Source organism: Papaver somniferum, chromosome 1 (genome assembly GCF_003573695.1).
Source record: "Papaver somniferum cultivar HN1 chromosome 1, ASM357369v1, whole genome shotgun sequence".
In the NCBI taxonomy this organism is placed as follows: Eukaryota; Viridiplantae; Streptophyta; class Magnoliopsida; order Ranunculales; family Papaveraceae; genus Papaver; species Papaver somniferum.
The window spans coordinates 162,167,534-162,185,989 of NC_039358.1; the positions used below are offsets into that span (position 1 = coordinate 162,167,534).

The 18,456-nt window shown below is 35.9% G+C and overlaps 1 pseudogene; it reads right to left on the reverse strand.

The window, feature by feature from the left end:
- Positions 1-9,539: 9,539 nt before the first annotated feature.
- Positions 9,540-10,832, reverse strand: LOC113353125 (annotated as a pseudogene).
- Between the last annotated feature and the right edge of the window lie 7,624 nt (positions 10,833-18,456).

Sequence of the window (18,456 nt, forward strand, 5' to 3'; positions counted from 1 at the left end):
GTCTCAACTATACGAAGTTGGTATTAGATTTTGTATAACGACTTAATTCTAAGAGTACTCAAAACTGGACTAGGTCCCAGGGGTTTCCTCGTTAACAAAATCTTGTTGTGCCATTTACTTTACTTTTCAGCATTATAATTATTTTATTATAATTAAAGTAAATTGCACTTTACATTAACTCCTCAATACTTGATAGTGATCCTATAGAGTTTGGTTATTACCGAACCTATTATCAAGTACACACTTTGTTTTTGTATTGTCTCGATCTTGTATTCATAGTCAATCACACAAATTATCATGTTGTTGTATTTTCTTGATATCGTATCCATAAACGATCACACAAAGTGTGAATCAAATTGTGGTGTTGTCTCGACTCTGTCCATATACGATCACATTCAGTAGAGGACTTATAGGTTGAAATAAAAATATTGTGGTGTATTTGGGTATCCTCCTCTTTTCAGAATGGAGTAGTGTTTAGAGAGAAATATAAAATATATGGTGGTTGGTCGGAGTTGAGAACAAATATTGTTGATTATTAATTACTACAAAACACTAATGATGTTGTGAATGCAATGGTGATTAAGAAATTAGGGATTGCACGTTTTTGTTGTTTAACTGTGTTAATGGTTTGAAATTCAAGGATATAATGTAAAATCCTAAAATTTATATGTAATCTGAATCAATACATGGTCAAACAAAGACTTTGACGGTCAATTGTTGGTCCAGATACAATCGTTAATATTTTAAATATTGGATATCAAAATTAGATATTGAACATTTACTATGTACCAAACATTAAATATTCAGAATATAATTGGCTAGATTAAAGAAATCTTAAAATCATATCATCTACCAATCATTAAATATTTAAAATATAAGGTTTTCCCTATTTCCTATCCCCACTTTTCCTATTTCCTACCCTCTTCACAATTTCTAAAGTCTATCTATTTTTCATTTCTGATTTTTCCTAAGTACCACCTAAAAAGTCAAAATACTATGACTACTAGCATTTTTTATTTATATTCTTCATTAACCTCACATCTTCCTTTCCATTAAACCTTAACTAATCTCTCCTTAAACAAAACCACTTAAAAACAATCAAATCAGAAACAATATACGAATTGATCGGCAATTGGTTAGTAAATCATTATTATGGAAGATTTCATTATTGAAAGTCTAGAGAAAAATATCCAAATCCTAACCCTAGCTGAATCTAACATCGGAAGGATTATGTTAATTTTATTAAAAACTCATTTTGTGAATGAAATTTGGATGTTGGTAACCTAATTTATGACCGACCTAGCTATCAAGAAATCCTTTGAACGAGCTTAATATCTTGCCTCCACAACACTTACAAGCTCTCCCTAATTTCGATATGCATACCCTGTCTGTTCCAAACTCTCCACAACTACCAGGTACAAGGTTTTAACTTTATTATTAGTGGCCATAAAATGTACTGCACAGCATCATCCAATGTGAGCTTGCATCAGGAATGAGTAAGACGAGTTTAACTCAAGTCCATTGATACTTTCCATGTATTTTAATGGACATTGGTCGTGAACTTTATCATGCATTATAATCGTCGAAAGGTTTTCGGTGCGGCGTTAATTTTTGAATTTTATACCATTATAACCACCACCATGATTAGAAGTTAACTTTATCATGCATTATAAGTTCAGTTTAAGACGACAACAACTACCATGAGTTGGCCAAAATTCGACGTCTACAGGTACCTAGCAAATATATACAGTTGATGAAGGACTACAAATGTTAGCAGTCTCGATAAACGACTAGTTCTCTAGAAAATAGTTTAATAAAATTAGAATGGTTGTTCAAAATAGAACAAATTGATGAAAAGCAAGATGACTAAAATCTAAAGCAACTAGAAACGACAATAAAAAAAAGTGATTGAAGGTGGCGGTGTATCGTGGAGATAGAGTAGAAAATGTAGTTGTCAGAGGCGGAGAAGAATGAACAAGTGATTCGTGATTTGGTTTCGTTTTCTTCACTTTTGATTAGTAGTTGGATTGTGTATTTATTTATTTTTTCTATTTTTATTATTGGGTGTAAATAAAATGTCAAAAGATGGTATTTAGGATATTTGAAAATTTATGTGGGTGGTACTTAGGAAAATTGGGGATGGGAATTTAGCTGGATGGGAAATAGGAAAAATGGGGATGGGAAATAGGAAAAACCAAATATAATTAGCTAGATTAAAGAAATCTTAAAATCATCACTTATGTTTTGTCAGACACGAACCTGCCCTTTAACCAGAAATGATTTGTTGACCGTGAAATACATCGGGAGAAATTCCACCACCCCTATTAGTGTCACGGGATTTCTCCCGGTGTATTCCACGGTCATTGTAGCACTATTGCCCTTTAACTGATAGCCTCCTGTTTATTTCTTTAAAATATTTCAAATGTTCATGTTTAAGCTTTCTCAAAATTTGACCCACCTGGAACCATCCTTATGTTTTGCTAATCGCTGACAAATTTAAAATGAAAAAAATTAGATGTGGCATGACTGCATAATGTCATCAACCTACAACGAATAATATTTTTTGAAAAATTTCTCTCGAGCCTTTTATGTGAACTAGTTTGTATATTACTTCTTAGTAATTGCTTGGTATATCATAGACAGAGGAATGAGATGTCTCCAGAAGTTGAGCAAAGTTGAAGCTCCTTCAGAAAATATTTAAAATGTTAGAATACATCATCATAATGTAAACAATTTGACATATTAATGATTATTTATATCTATGTATTATTTCCAAATTAACTAATAGAAAGATTTTCGTATACATTTTTGCAATGAAACCCTGACGTAGTGCCTACTTTGACTAACATAATTCCACTAACTATGAACGTACTTGAGATGCAATATTCTAGTGACATGTCAAATATGATGGGAACTACCATCTAAGTTGGGTGGAAAGTTCATGTTTGTGTAGTTCTTCCGTATAATTTTATGACTAAGAACCTTAATACAATTCCAGCCATGCACCCATGACCCATATGCATGCTCGGTCGCCACATACTTAGGGCAATTCCTATGGTAATCAACAAAATTTTGCTTTTGGTGAGCCACGTGGATGAACAAACATGTTTTTGCACTATAGGAAACCAAGGCAAAATCAACAAATCTGATATTTTAGGATCCCACTGATGATTTTATTAATATAAACTAATAAGAATTGGGTCACACTGATTATTTAACTAATAAAACAAATAATAAAAAACAAACCCTAATATAATAAACGAGATTTGGAGAGAAGATGTGAGGGGCGGTGAAACATCACACCCCAGCTGTTGAAGGGTGATTTTAGTTTTGGTTCTACCCGTCCTAGTCTCACCAACTGATCTCACTTTTTCTAGGAATAGTAAGAGAGAGAGTTGCCTTTCCATTGTACCTTGTCCTTCTTTATATCGATTTTCTCAAAAGTCCCTCTTTTTATGACATCATGACACATGTCATAACCTCTCTTAATTACTCCTAGTGCCACTCCTTAATATAACCTTCTCCTTATTTGTTAATTTCTTCCTTGTCCTTCTTCTTTCATGGGTATTTTCTCATTTGGGCTTGGGCTTAGTCCCAAAGTCCCCACACCTCATGTTAGGCTTACCTCCCTTCTTAAGGGGGGCACCCTTGGCCCGTTAAGGGGCATTATTTTTCGTGTATCAACACAAGCTTTTCTTCATCAAACGCTGGCGTTTTTGCTTCCATCGCGCGATAGTTCATCAAGCGCGCGCTACATCTTCCAACGCAATGAACAAACCAACAATTTTTTTGGTCTGTACATCCGTTTTCATGTTTGTTGAGTCCATATTGGGATCAAAATCAAATCAAAATTCAACAAATCTTTGATTTGTTGAGTCCATAGGAACTGCTCTTACATGGGATAATTAAGTTACCAATTAGTGTGGACTTAGTCGCTGCTCAACAACAGAGCTACTTTCCAGGTACACATTAATACAATATCTATGCAAATACAAGAATTTTCCAGATGCTAATAGTGTTAGGCTTAGATAAAGAACCTGGCGAGATTGGGGTATACCCAGATTAATTGAGGTATACCCAAATTTAAATGGGCATGTGCCCTTACTAAGGGGAGGTCAAAACCGGATGAAGTTACTTTAGTACTCCTGCACTAATTAACCTAAAATTAAACCCTAAACTTAAAAACTAAAAAACGTTGAATCTTCTTCTAATTCCTATCCTCTTCTCCTTCCTTCATCTTATTCCATCAACCAAAAATCAACCAAAAATTTCAATTTTGATATTCTACCAAAAATGGTTCGATCCAGTAGCAAGAAATATTCAACAGGTAACATGAGAAGATCCAAATCAGATAGAAAAGGTAAGGAAAAAGTTCGAACTAGCAAACCCAAAAATCCAATCCCTGAGAATGTTGAAAAAAAACCTCCACCGGTGAAAAGAAGATTGTAAGTGATTTCTAAACTCAACCCATTATTCTGATGTGTTGTATGATTGTTATATTAGGTTAGATTATCAAAAATTATGATTTTCAGGGTTTTTGGTCGGCAAGGTCGATAGTTTAAAACCATGCCGACTATTGATATTTTGTAAGCGCCGACATGGTATTAGGATGAATAACCTGTCGACTTTTCATAGCAGCCATGACGACTGTTGTGCAATTACCAGGGCCGACATGGTATAATAACAAACCCTGCCGACTTACATCTGGTCGGCATTGTCTTAGACTTGTACCGTGCCGACCTTGGGTCACAGAAACTTTATTTTCCTTAGTTAATAGTCGGCATATTTCTTAAATAGGACCATTCCGACTAGGGCTGCACATGGGTCGGTTTGGGTCGGTTTTGGCCTCACCCACCACCCAACCCACTGATGGCGGGTAATAGAAGTTGTCACCCGCAACCGACCCAACATTACAGTGGGTCAGTTTTCACCCGACCCACAACGACGGGTTGGATCGGGTGGGTGGTGGATATACTCGTTGTTTATTCTTGATGAAAATTTCTGTGATTCATCCACCTTTTCGGTTTATAAAAACCATTTTTATACTGTGAAACCAGAAATATATTTTTCTTAGATATGTTCTTAGCGAAATATTCCACTCACATCGTGATTAATATATATTAGTCCCTAGATTTGAAACTAACACATCTTATATGAAATCCATCAACAAAATATCTTCACTTTCTGGGGTTTGAATTCAATTAGAGAAGTACCCATACGAACACAATCCAGATTCACGACACAGAAAGAAAACAAAATTGTATCTTATGCTTATCAAAAATTACAAATTTCAATTTCAATTTATGATACCAAAACAATCAAAACTTAAGAAAACGATAAAACCCTCTATTCAGAAAGGAAAATGAAAATCCTTCTATTAATTTCAATGTTACTCATCCTTTTCGTTTCAAAATTAATCAATCAAATAGTCAATCAATAACTTCGTGGCTTGGGCTTTATCTTGTTCCTGTTAGGTGATTACTCTTAAGCTTTGTGAAGTGGTTGTTCTTCTCAGCTGGGTGACTGTTCTTTAGATGCTTTGTTGATGATTGTTCTTCATCTTCGTTCGATAATCGTTGAGGTTCTATTCAAATTTAATTAGGCTGGGGATGCTTCTGTATGTGTAACTTTACGGTGATATGAGGTGGTAACGAGGTGGAGTGAAGAAGACTGGAGAAGAGATGAAGATAATACAAACTAAAAAAAAAAAGCGAGTAAGGTTAGGTTAAAATTTTGTATTATATATAAGCATTGAACGGCTAGGATTAGTGGTTGGGACCTAATCTAAGGGTTAGGGTAGGTTCTGATATGGTCACCCATAGTCGACCCGCGCCTAGGAAGGTTGGGTCGGGTGCGGGTATTTTTCGGCGGGTGCGGGTTGGGTCGGTTTTGTGAGCCCTAATTACGACTGTTTCTTTGTCGGCATTGTAGATGAATACAACCATGCAGACTAGTTGGTTGTCGACACTGTTTAGTTTATCGACCTTGCCGACTAGTAGATGACCAAAACCATATGAAAATGTGTAACAATTTTCATCTCTCTCCCGCTTTATGTGTATGGGTAAGTGGTCAGGAATTGATTATTTTTCTCTGAGAAACAAAGAGAACAGTAATTAATTCTTCGCCATATCCCCATACACGTAAAGTGGAAGGGAGAAGAAAATTGTTATCCAAATTCATGAATGTACCGACTACAAAACAGTCTGCACATAAGAAAAATTTAACAGTGCCGACCAGACTAGAGTCGGCAAGGTTCGAAAACTTGAAAATGCCGGCTTAAGCATTTTCAAGTAACGACTCCTGTGTTGTAAAACTGAAAGCCGACATGGTGTAAATTTTCTACCCTGCCGACACGAATACTGCTCATGAAAAGTCGGCATGTTGTTGAAATACAAACCACGCCAGCGTGTTTGGTCGGCATGATCGACAAGCGTCGACCCTGCCCACCCTGTGCAGCAAAAGTGAAAAAACAAAACCAAAATCCATCATTTGCATGGAAAAATCACAATCTTCACCATGTATGTTGTCTACCTGATTACTTGTAGCTCCATTCTCTTCTTCTTGGTCATTGGATTCTATGTTTGACTCAAGATATTCATCACTTCCATACCCATCATGAGTTTGAGGAAAATAAAAGTGAGGGTCATGCATGTAATCCATTTGATCATGGTCTGGTAGATCATCATACAAGTACTCATATGTAGGAGGAAAGTTAGAAGACTCCCCCACTTCGAAATCAGGATTTGAATCACTCAATATCACAAATTTCTCAAAAACCTAACTTTCACCCCAAAAAAAAAAAAAAAAACTTCCTCTACTACTTCATTCCACTTCTCTCTCTAAATTATTTTTAAAATCTAACTTATAAATCTAACTAATTTAACCAATCTAATCATTTTAATTAAATTAGTGCTAATCATTATGGAAACATTTTAGCCATTTATAAAATACAAGATTAAGGGTGGCTTGATTTTACTTCATAATGACCAGATTTTGTCTTACTGGATATACCCAAATTAGTTTGGTATACCCAATCAGTAAGGATAAAGAAGTCCTATAAATAGGACGCGGGTAATTCCAGGTCATTCTCCAAAAAATTAGGCACCTCTAGTTAGCACATGCACGCATAAATTGGGTCCCAAAGAAGAAGTACCCTGACGTTATTGGTGATGCCGTTATCCAAAATTAAAGGTTAAAGGTAAGAGACAAAACTGAGTTAATATACGAACTCAGTGAGTTACACTACTAGGACATAGTAAAAGGTTGAGCTTCGATTGTCTTAGAAATCGATGGAGAAGTTCACCAACCAAAACACACAAAACCAACGTGAGATTCGTACTTGTAGTGACACGTATACATTAATCCCTTTCTACAAAAGACAAAATCAAAGCTTAAAAAAGGAAACAACAGCGTGGGTTATATTTGTCGTTACTCGACTTCACACAAAAAGACAACATTTTTGTGCCAGCGAACATATAGTATAGCGTCATTTCTTACGCATCTGATCTCGTGCGCCGTAAGTTATGTTGTGGATTTTTGAGGTGCCACGATACTAGAGTTGAAACAGTCAAATAGTCGAAATTTTTTAGTCAATGCTAATCAAGAAACACCATTTTGGTAATGGAAAAGCAAGTAGAAAAAGACGGAAAAAGAAGGAATATTTGAAAGAAGATAAAGATTCTGATTGGAAATGAATTTCTGTACTTATCCTATTAATGAAAGGGTCATGGGGTGGGTCTTTTTCATATTTAACGAGGTTTTTCATGAAGATAATGAGTTTGACGCAAGAAAAAGGCTCTTCTAAATTCATCCACATCTTATCAGTAAATAAATTAATGACATTAAAATTTTGATTACCTTAAAGATTAGGTAATTTAATGAAAGCATACATCAAGGCTTTTGGACCTTTGGTTGCTAATTTATTTATCTTCTTTTAATTATGGGTCAAACTTTATCTTAATCCTTTGCTAATTATCTTCGTCTGATGTAAACCATGCTTGTGTAGTTGTAGTCACTGACTCACTGTAGTGTGCGTACTTTAAATGCTACGCAGCCTCCGAGTTAAAGCAGTTCTGGATTGTTATGTGATTTCAACATGTTACCACGTAGGAAATGATGCCATTCTTCTAGTCTACTCTAGGGATAAAATAAAAGAAGCATATTCGCTCGCATTTATGTAAGGCCTGCCTGCGTACCTAAAAACAGATAAACTTCGTAATCAACAATTCGACGTGGGCTAGTCACAACTGCCACCATAACAATGGTCTCGATGGCCTTGTCTATATCCCTCTAAAATGGATCATCGGATTGAATTCTACGAATCATCCCAAGATAGAAATAAAAGATAAAACGCCACATGACTATATCCACTGTTTTGAGAACTGAACCGGACTGACATACTAGAGAATCGGTGAACCAGTCACATTTCTGTTTCACTTCAACACTGACTATATTCAAAGAATCTAAAAGCCAAATGTCATTTGTGGCGACTCTGCCGAAGATAATTGTGGATGTTTCGAATTTAAACTGTAAGCTTAAGCTGGTACGTATTTGGGAAATACCCAAGTGGAAATGTGGAAAGTAATGGGTTTCCACCCACTTATCTCCCTAAAACGCTTTTTGCATCCTCCGATGACTCCATGCATGTTCGGAATATTCGTCCCCGAAAAAAAAATGTTATTAATTGTGACGAACTAAATAGCACATGCTGAAATTGTAGATTTCTAAGTCTAAAATGACCAAAGAGTTGAAGATGACACGAGAAGTTGTTGGAAATATATGGTTGCATACAGTGGATACATAAAACATCAAAGTCGTTTAAAACTGCTTTCACATTCATTTGTCTTTGGAAGTAGTAGCTCAAAATTAATGCAGGTTAATAATGAATTTGAAATTAGTAGCTAAGCAAAATCATAGAACTATATGTTTTTCCTTTTAATGAATTTTAAGGAAAAATGAGAGGAAAAAAAAAGCAGCAGTAGGGTGTAGCAGTTCCATCACTGGGAACTAGTTCTGCATTTGTAACTGCGAGCTCTGCTATTGATGGTTCTGTCAATCTTTCCTTTAGGTTGTAGTTCTATCGACTTGACTTGAAGGTGATAAGTAATATGGGTAAGATGTTTAAGTAATGTGGGATGTTAATATGGAAAACCTTTTGAACTCAAGTCAACAAAAATGAACCTAGGTATGGCTGTTTGATTCGTTAATCAAAGCTTTGACATTGATTAAGCAAGCGTCAACTGCACACGTGCATAATTTGGAACGAACACAAAAACGTAGTACTAATAATTACGAATTGATTTCCTATCTACATCCCAAAGTAAACCGAACAATCATCACAAAATTCTTTTTACATCTATGGCATCTAAGCTACAAATCACTGCTTCATTGTTGCGAATTCTTGCTGCTGCTTCTTCCTAATTCCTGCAAATTCATTACTTAAAACACGAAAACCTACCCAAAGAATTGCAGATATTTACAACAATACCACAATCCAATACATTCCAATAAATTCTCCTAATTACACTACAGCAGTGCAGTCCTTAAACTTTTTATACTTTAATACCCAAAACTTCCACCTGACACTGGATGTTGTGTCAGATACCTAAGCCCAAACGAGTCGAACGACTCATTATTATAATTCTGTAAGAAATCGTTCGAGTTTTGTTGAAAATAATTTGCCGAATTAACCCGCTGTAGTTGTGAACCGATTCGGCTTTCTACTTCCTTCTCAATTGATGATCTCCCATTTGACGAAGAATTTACTTGTTGAAGATGATAATTCATTGAATCTGGGTATGCTTGATTGTTCGTGGTAGACCTCCCGATTGCCTGATTACCATTGTTGTTGAGTTCTGGTAAAGAAGCCATGGCAGCTAAACTACTCCAATCAAATTTTGAAGTATCCAAGTTTTGAAAATTCATCATCAGTTTGTTTTCCTGATCTTGGAAATTCTTGAGTGAATTCATTCTAGGAAGATAAAAGAATTGATCATTGATTTCAGGTAATGAATCAAGAACATCATCAAACTGTGAAGAAGATGAAGTTCCATTGCTACTCTGTTCTTTAGATGTTGTCATTGAATTTACTTCACTTGAAGATGATACAGCTTTTTGAGCACTCGAGTTTTTCTTGTAAATTCTACATAATACCCAGTCATCTAACTGCATGGATCAATAAAAGAAAGGATTAGATTATTATCGTGACATCGTCAGTTCCTTCCTGTTCAGGGATCAGAAGAAAAATGTTCACCGGAGTATGGGATTATTTAATACTTACACGAGAGCTGCCATGTTTTTTAGAATTCTCCAAAAGGCGATACTCATGCATAATCCAATTGGTTTTAGTTCCTTTAGGAGCTTTACCAATGTAAAAAACCAAAGCTTTCTTGATTCCGACTTTTCGACCTTCAGCAGTTATAATCTTATCAGTTCCGGTTGCTTTCCAATATCCAGAACCTGCAACTCTGTTTGGCCTTGATCCATTTGGATATTTCCTGTCTCTTGGACTAAAGAAATACCATTCTTTTTCACCAAATATTGCTTAACCTATAAAAATGATACATCAAAAACTGAAATTAGTCTCCACATAAGATTTATTGATGAGGTTGTAAAACAAAAAAACCCAAGTTAAAATTTATGAACTTACTTGGTAGAACCCAAGGATCAAACTTGTAGAGATCAATTTCACCAATGATATTTAATGAGAAATTATATCCGGCCACTTTTCTACATAAATATTGAACTAATAATTCTTCGTCGGTTGGATAAAACCTGAACCCAGGGGGAAATGATAATTGAGAGACTGCGTCTACATTATTTGAAATTGCCATCATCCTCTTGTAATTTCAGCAATCAAGATTAAACGTTTTGATGATTGAAAAGAATTTTTCAATCTTTTTTTTTTCTTTTTTTTTTTTTTGAACTTCACGCTCGGGAAGATTTTATATAGGCGAGTGAAAACACGAGCACAACAAGTGAGAATTATACTGATGACGTAAGTGGTCCTAATACAGTCGTATGAATGACCGTTATAGAAACGACACGTACTAATATTACGGTGTTAACGCCAACCTAATCCGGAACAAACGGGAGTACTGAGTTGTCTCGGTACACGAACCCTAGAAAAGAAAGGAGGTTGATGATTCAGCAATTATGATATTTTTTAATGGACAGGTAAAAGTTAATGCAAAAACACAAAATTGATCCAAAAGATCAAAATCAACAATTTCTGGATAAAAAAGACGTGTAAAATTTGATATTGTTTAAATGGACGAGAATGTAAAAATAGGCAGGATGTAAACAGTTTCATCCTACCCATTTTCAAATACTTTTTCTTATTTTTAATTTACATCAGGATGCATCCAGTTTCATCCTCGCTCTTCTGTAAGTTTAAGCCAGGATGAATCCAGTTTCATTCTTACTATTTTTTTGGTGGCCATTTCACCCATACTAATTTTTACTCGTCCATTAGAACCATGTTTTAAAAATATTTGACAAATGACTCAGTTTCCGATACAAAAAGTCGTTGTTCTAGAAAGCTAAGAGCATCTGATTCTCGGTGTGGTTCCCACGTGGATAGTGTATTGTTTAGGAAAAACTGACCAAAATTCATAATTTGTCTAAAGTTTAAATTTTTTATCTCCACCCCATAAGTTTAGTTTTATTTGAAAATTTAGTTGTAAGAATTTTATTGGCTATTATTATATTCTTTTAATTTGAAAAATATATTTTGTGGAACAAATAACTAATTTTATCTTTTAAAAATCTGAAAAAGATATCTTCACATCTTTTAGGAGATAATCCGGAAATAGAGGATCTTTTAGAGGATGTCAATTTAACTACCTGCCAAATCATCTTCACATTTTCACTGTAGATGATTTTTAGGAAAAAAGAGCACGAGATGCAAAAGAAAAAAAAAATAAAAAAAAATAACATTCTTAGTACGAAGACAAAAATTACGTGTGTATGGAATTTTACACACGTGGTTAAACTACGTCTACATATCATTTGAGCGATGACTAGCACACGAACACGTGTATTTGTAAAGTATTTTTTGAAATCAAAAAAGTCGACAAAACATTTAGGCCAGAGTTTTCTCATGGTCGTAGAAAAGTATGGGGTCAGAGGAGTGTGTGTTACTAAAGTGTAAAAACATTTCGACACACATAGATATAGCTACGTTTCATTTTTGTCATGAACCTATATCGCCAGTTTGTGCTCGAACCGGTTAACTAGCATGGTAGTTGTCTGCAGGGGTAAGTTAGGAACAATTACGTGCAAGTATAGTAGGTTTAATATGTCATCGAGTTTTGTGTTTAATGATTAATGTATTAAGGACCGCTGAGATCAGTTAAGTCCGATTGCGTATTAATACCAATCATTGTAAGAATCTAAACGCTATTAATGAAAATTTAATTTTGCTTTCAATTGAAATTTAGGCTGTAAGTTTCAGAGAGAAAGCAGCTTGTTGCTAGTTATCTTCATCTTCATCTTGTAGTTGTACATCAGTACACTACAATTGGTATCAGATTCTCGTCCTAGAACCTGTAACCGTGGCCACCAAACAAACAATTGCAGATCTCTCAAACATTGTTAATCAACAAGATGAATCTATAACAGAGTTGAAATCTGATGTTTCTTATTTGAAAAGTGAGATGAGTTCCTTGGATTCCACGGTGAACAATTTGAATTCTAACATGAATCTTCTTCTCAACTTACTGGGAATCAATCAACACCGGGTATCTGCATTACATCAACAACCAGATCCGTGTTTAAAAACCGAATCTCATCCAAATCCAAATGATTCCTTAACTGGGTTTCGTGCTCTCATCAAGAATATATCTCACAAAGAATCTAGTAAGTTTACTCATACTCCAAAGGTCGACTTTCCAAGATTTAATGGTACTAATCCTTGTGGATGGATTCTTAAATATGAAAGATACTTTCACCTTCATAAATTTCCTTATGAAGAACGTGTTGATATGGCTGTGATTCACTTTGATTCTCAGGTAGATCCATGGTTTTTGAATTATTAACAAGGTAAAGGGTTTATCTATTGGGAAACTTTTGTTCATGATTTATGTGTTAGATTTGAAGATATTGTTCAGGATAATTATGTAGGTAGCTTCAATAAACTCTCACAAACCAGTTTTATGGAAGATTACTATGATAAATGGGAATATTACAAGAACTTTATTGTTGTTAATGACCCTTCACTTCCAGAGAGTTTTTACACACCCATCTTTATAAGAGGGTTAAAGGAACATATATGCACCACTGTACGGATGTTCAAACCTAACACTACATCTGAGGCATTTTTTCTATCTAGATATGCAACAGGCTTCTATATATCATCAACCTAAGCCTTTAAAATCCTTTTCTAAACCATTCTCCCCAACACCACTATTTGTTTCCCATCCACCATCTACTATCAAACCATTCTTCTCTCCCACCACCACTTACAATAAAACCAATATGTCCGCATCAAACCACATTGTGACCCACCCCACGGCACCAACTAAATCTTCACCCGACAATTCATTACCGCTTATTACAAGACTTACTCATGCATAAATGCAGGTGAGGAAAGACAAGGGACTATATTATAATTGTGATGAATTTTACAGACAAAGTCACAAGTGTAAGACTCAATAACTGTTCATGTTGATTACTGATAATGAAATGGAAGAGTAAGGAAACTTATCCACTGAAGAGGTCAATATTACATCTCCTACTATTGAAATTTCCTTACATGCTTTGACAAGACATGGTGTTCATGATACTATTCGTATCTCTGGTCATCTGAATAAACATCCTATAATGGTTTCAGTTGACACTGGTAGTACACACAGTTTCATATATGCCAACATTACTACTAAACTAGGCATTGATGCCTTTTCTACGGGTCACATGGTGGTTACGGTAGCAAATGGTGATAGCACTGTTAGTAAAGGCATGAGTCAGAATCTACAGTGGGAAATGCATGGCTACCAGTTTTCCTTTGATTTGAGAACCCATCATGGTCATTATGGGTTTAGAGTGATGCCATTTGATCTTACAAATGCACCTGCCACTTTCCAGGCTCTTATGAATGAGATATTCAATCCATTTATGAGGAAATTCGTACTTGTATTTTTTGATGGCATTCTAGTATACAACGCATCTTTGGAGGAACATATTACTCACCTGCAGCAGCTTGTTTCAGTCTTGAGACAACACTCCTTGTATGGTAAAAGTCTCAAGTGTGATTTTTCTCAGCCTCAACCAGATTATTTGGGACACTTAATTACTGCTGATGGAGTGGCTGCAGACCCTGACAAGACTGTTGTAATGCAAACTTGGCCTCAACCTACAACATTGAAGCAATTAAGAGGTTTATTAGGCTTAACATGGTGTTATAGAAGATTCATCAGAGGTTATGGCATTATTTCTATACCTTTGACATATATGCTCAAAAAATATGCTTTCCATTGGAATCCAGCAACACATCAAGCTTCCAGTGATCTTAAACCTTTGACATGCTTACTAAATACAACTACTTCCTCCCTTTAAGTCATCCTCTCACAGCTGTTACAGCGGCAAAGGAATTTCTCAATCACATATTCAAGTTACATGGACTCTCAAGCTCCATTGTCAGTGATAGAGATAAAATATATGTGAGTCAGTTTTGGAAAGCTCTATTCAAGTCTTTAGGTACCACTCTCAAGCTGAGTACTGCATACCATCCACATACAAATGGTCAAACTGAGAGAAAAAATGCTTGTGTTGAGCAGTACCTTAGGTGCATGACTAGGTCTAATTCATGAAGTGGGCTAACTGGATGGCTCCAGAAGAGTGGTGGTTCAACACAAACTATCACATCAGCTTAAAAATTTCTTCCTTCCAAGCATTATATGGATATCAACCACCTCGTCTCATTTTTCATATTGCTGCCACAACTTCTGTTGCTTCAATTGAGACTTACTCACAAGAAATGAACCTCATGATGCAGCTATTGGAGGAGGAATTAACCAAAGCTCAAGCAAGAATGAAGGTATTTGCAGACATAAAATGAACTGATAGAGAATTTTAGGTAGGAGACTTGGTTTTTCTCAAACTGCATCCTTACATGCAAACATCAGTAGCTATTAGGAAGAATTTCAAGCTCTCCTCCAAGTATTTTAATTTTGGTCCTTTTGAGGTAGTGCAGAAAATTGGCAGTAAAATGTTATCTTTAGTTCCGGAGTCCACAAAAGTTTTATGGTATGCGTACCGGTATGGATACCTGATATGGCACAAGCGGAAGCGATAAGAGATAAGGAGAATCCACTCCTTGATGGTGATGATAGGAACTCCAATCCAGGATCAAGACTCTAATCCAAGAGCTAAAATAGGATAACAATGGTGTTTAACCAAACAAACTTGATAGTTTCATTAATCAATAACAATAGCGAGCCGCAGCTGATTACAATGATAAAGAAAATGGCTATTTATAGCCTCCAAACATAAAACCTAGAAATCTAGAATGTTCCTAAACTAGCCTAGAGTATATATTATTCTCATAAAACAGGATAAATCTAATAAAGAAACTAATTATCCTAATAATTAAAATACCAAAACTAACAAATATCCTAATGAATATCCAAGATATTAGCTAGATCCTGGAATATATGTGACTTGCCAACTACGTCCCGTATCAGGCTTCCCTACTGCGACGAAACTCGTCTCGAGGTTATACTGAAAATGGCAAGTCGAAGAAAGAAGTTTGGAACTGCCGCGGGTGACACAACTTGACCTTGAATTGTGCATCGGAATCACCATCCAGTCTGCATATAGACTCGGGTCCACCAACTTCAGTATATGCATGTAACGATCCATCAACCATTGATGTTTTTTCCCACACTTACAATGAAAGAACTCCCATGAAAATTTCCACGCAGCATCCACTCGGTATCCACAAGAGCTGGATATACTATTATAAAACTTTGTATGTGCGTCTTCATAAGTGCCTTTGGGAGCCACCACCGTAACTGCATACATTTGAGGAGGACTATTATCATCATTATCTTTAGCCATATGGGTAGCTGCTTGGACATTAGTACTCATGTCATTTGCAACCTCACCAAGGCTGTCTTGAAACTTAGTCTCACCCGTTGTAACAAGTGGTATTTTAAAAGACTCCTCATTCGATTCACTCGGCCATCGTTTGCCTGTTATAAGCATGATTTTGGTTTTTCTCCACAGAAATTCATAAACGTTGCCACATCGATCACGAGTTGCATGAACATCAATTAACCAAGGTCTTCCCAATACGATGTAGCACATATCCATGTCAACAACTTCATGAAAATTTGAATTAGAATAACACTTACTGATAGATAACGAAAATCTGCAACCACCAATCCGAGTAATTGTTCTTCTGTTGTTAAACCATTCAATTTGATCAGCATAGGTATACCAATCTATTTCGAGGCCCAATAACTCTGCCATTCTTTTCGACACCAGATTTTCTAAGCAACTACCATCGATTACAAAATATCATCCCCTCCCATTAACTGCTCCGAAGAACTTGGGAAGTTTAATATGAAGTTCTCCCATCGTTCTGAAGTCTGAATGTTTGGGTGACTAGTTTATTTAGGAAGCTTAAACACGATCGGGTAGTAACATGGAAGGATATGGGGTTTAGGTGAACAAAGAAGCTGGGGGATTTGGCTTATGAGAACAAGTAAAAGAAAATCCTGACAACTTAAATTAGTTTGTGTCTGACCTTAATGAAACATGCCTCTTTACTTTTCCTCTAACGTGATTAGGTTTTCAGTTTAACGGAGGCAATGATTCTTTTTGGTTTCTAACCCGTAAAACTTGAAACAAATGAAACACAAATACCAAAGTTTCGAATCAGCAGAAACTTACCAAATAGTGAAGTACGCATATGACGAACAAGATCCCAAATCTTCCTTTAACTGATTTTTTTTTGACAAAAACCTAGAGATCACAGGAATCCTCGACTGATTCTTCTAGGCGGCCTCACGAACGAACAACGCTGGATAACCTTCTCTGATACCACCTGATATGGCACAAGCGGAAGCGATAAGAGATAAGGAGAATCCACTCCTTGATGGTGATGATAGGAACTCCAATCCAGGAGCAAGACTATAATCCAAGAGCTAAAATAGGATAACAATGGTTTTTAACCAAACAAACTGGATAGTTTCATTAATCGATAACAATAGCGAGCCGCAGCTGAATACAATGATAAAGGAAATGGCTATTTACAGCCCCCAAACATAAAACCTAGATATCTAGAATATTCCTAAACGAGCCTAGAGAATATATTATTCTCATAAAAAGGATAAATCTAATTAAGAAACTAATTATCCTAATAATTAAAATACCAAAATTAAAAAATATCATAATGAATATCCAAGATATTAGCTAGATCCTGGAATATACGTGACTTGCCAACTACGTCCCGTATCAGGCTCCCCTACTGCGACGAAACTCGTCTCGAGTTTATACTGAGAATGGCAAGTCGAAGAAAGAAGTTTGGAACTGCCGCGGGTGACACAACTTGACCTTGAATTGTGCATCAGAATCACCATCCAGTGTGCATATAGACTCGGGTCCACCAACTTCAGTATATGCATGTAAAGATCCATCAACCATTGATGTTTTTTCCCACACTTACAATGAAAGAACTCCCATGAAAATTTCCACGCAGCATCCACTCGGTATCCACAAGAGCTGGATATACTATTATAAAACTTTGTATGTGCGTCTTCATAAGTGCCTTTGGGAGCCACCACCGTAACTGCATACATTTGAGGAGGACTATTATCATCATTATCTTTAGACATATGGGTAGCTGATTGGACATTAGTACTCATGTCATTTGAAACCTCACCAAGGCTTCCTTGAAACTTAGTCCCACCCGTTGTAACAAGTGGGCTTTTAAAAGACTCCTCATTCGATTCACTCGGCCATCGTTTTCCTGGTATAAGCATGATTTTGGTTTTTCTCCACAAAAATTCATAAACGTTGTCACATCGATCACGAGTTGCATGAACATCAATTAACCAAGGTCTTCCCAATACGATGTAGCACATATCCATGTCAACAACTTCATGAAAATTTGAACTAGAATAACACTTACCGATAGATAATGAAAATCTGCAACCACCAATCCGAGTAATTGTTCTTTTGTTGTTAAACCATTCAATTTGATCAGCATAGTTATACCAATCTATTTCGAGACCCAATAACTCTGTCATTCTTTTCGACACCAGATTTTCTTCACAACTACCATCGGTTACAAAATATCATCCCCTCACATTAACTGCTCCGACGAACTTGGGCAGTTTAATATGAAGTTCTCCCATCGTTCTGAAGTCTGAATGTTTGGGTGACTAATTTATTTAGGAAGCTTAAACACGATCGGGTAGTAACATGGAAGGATATGGGGTTTAGGTGAACAAA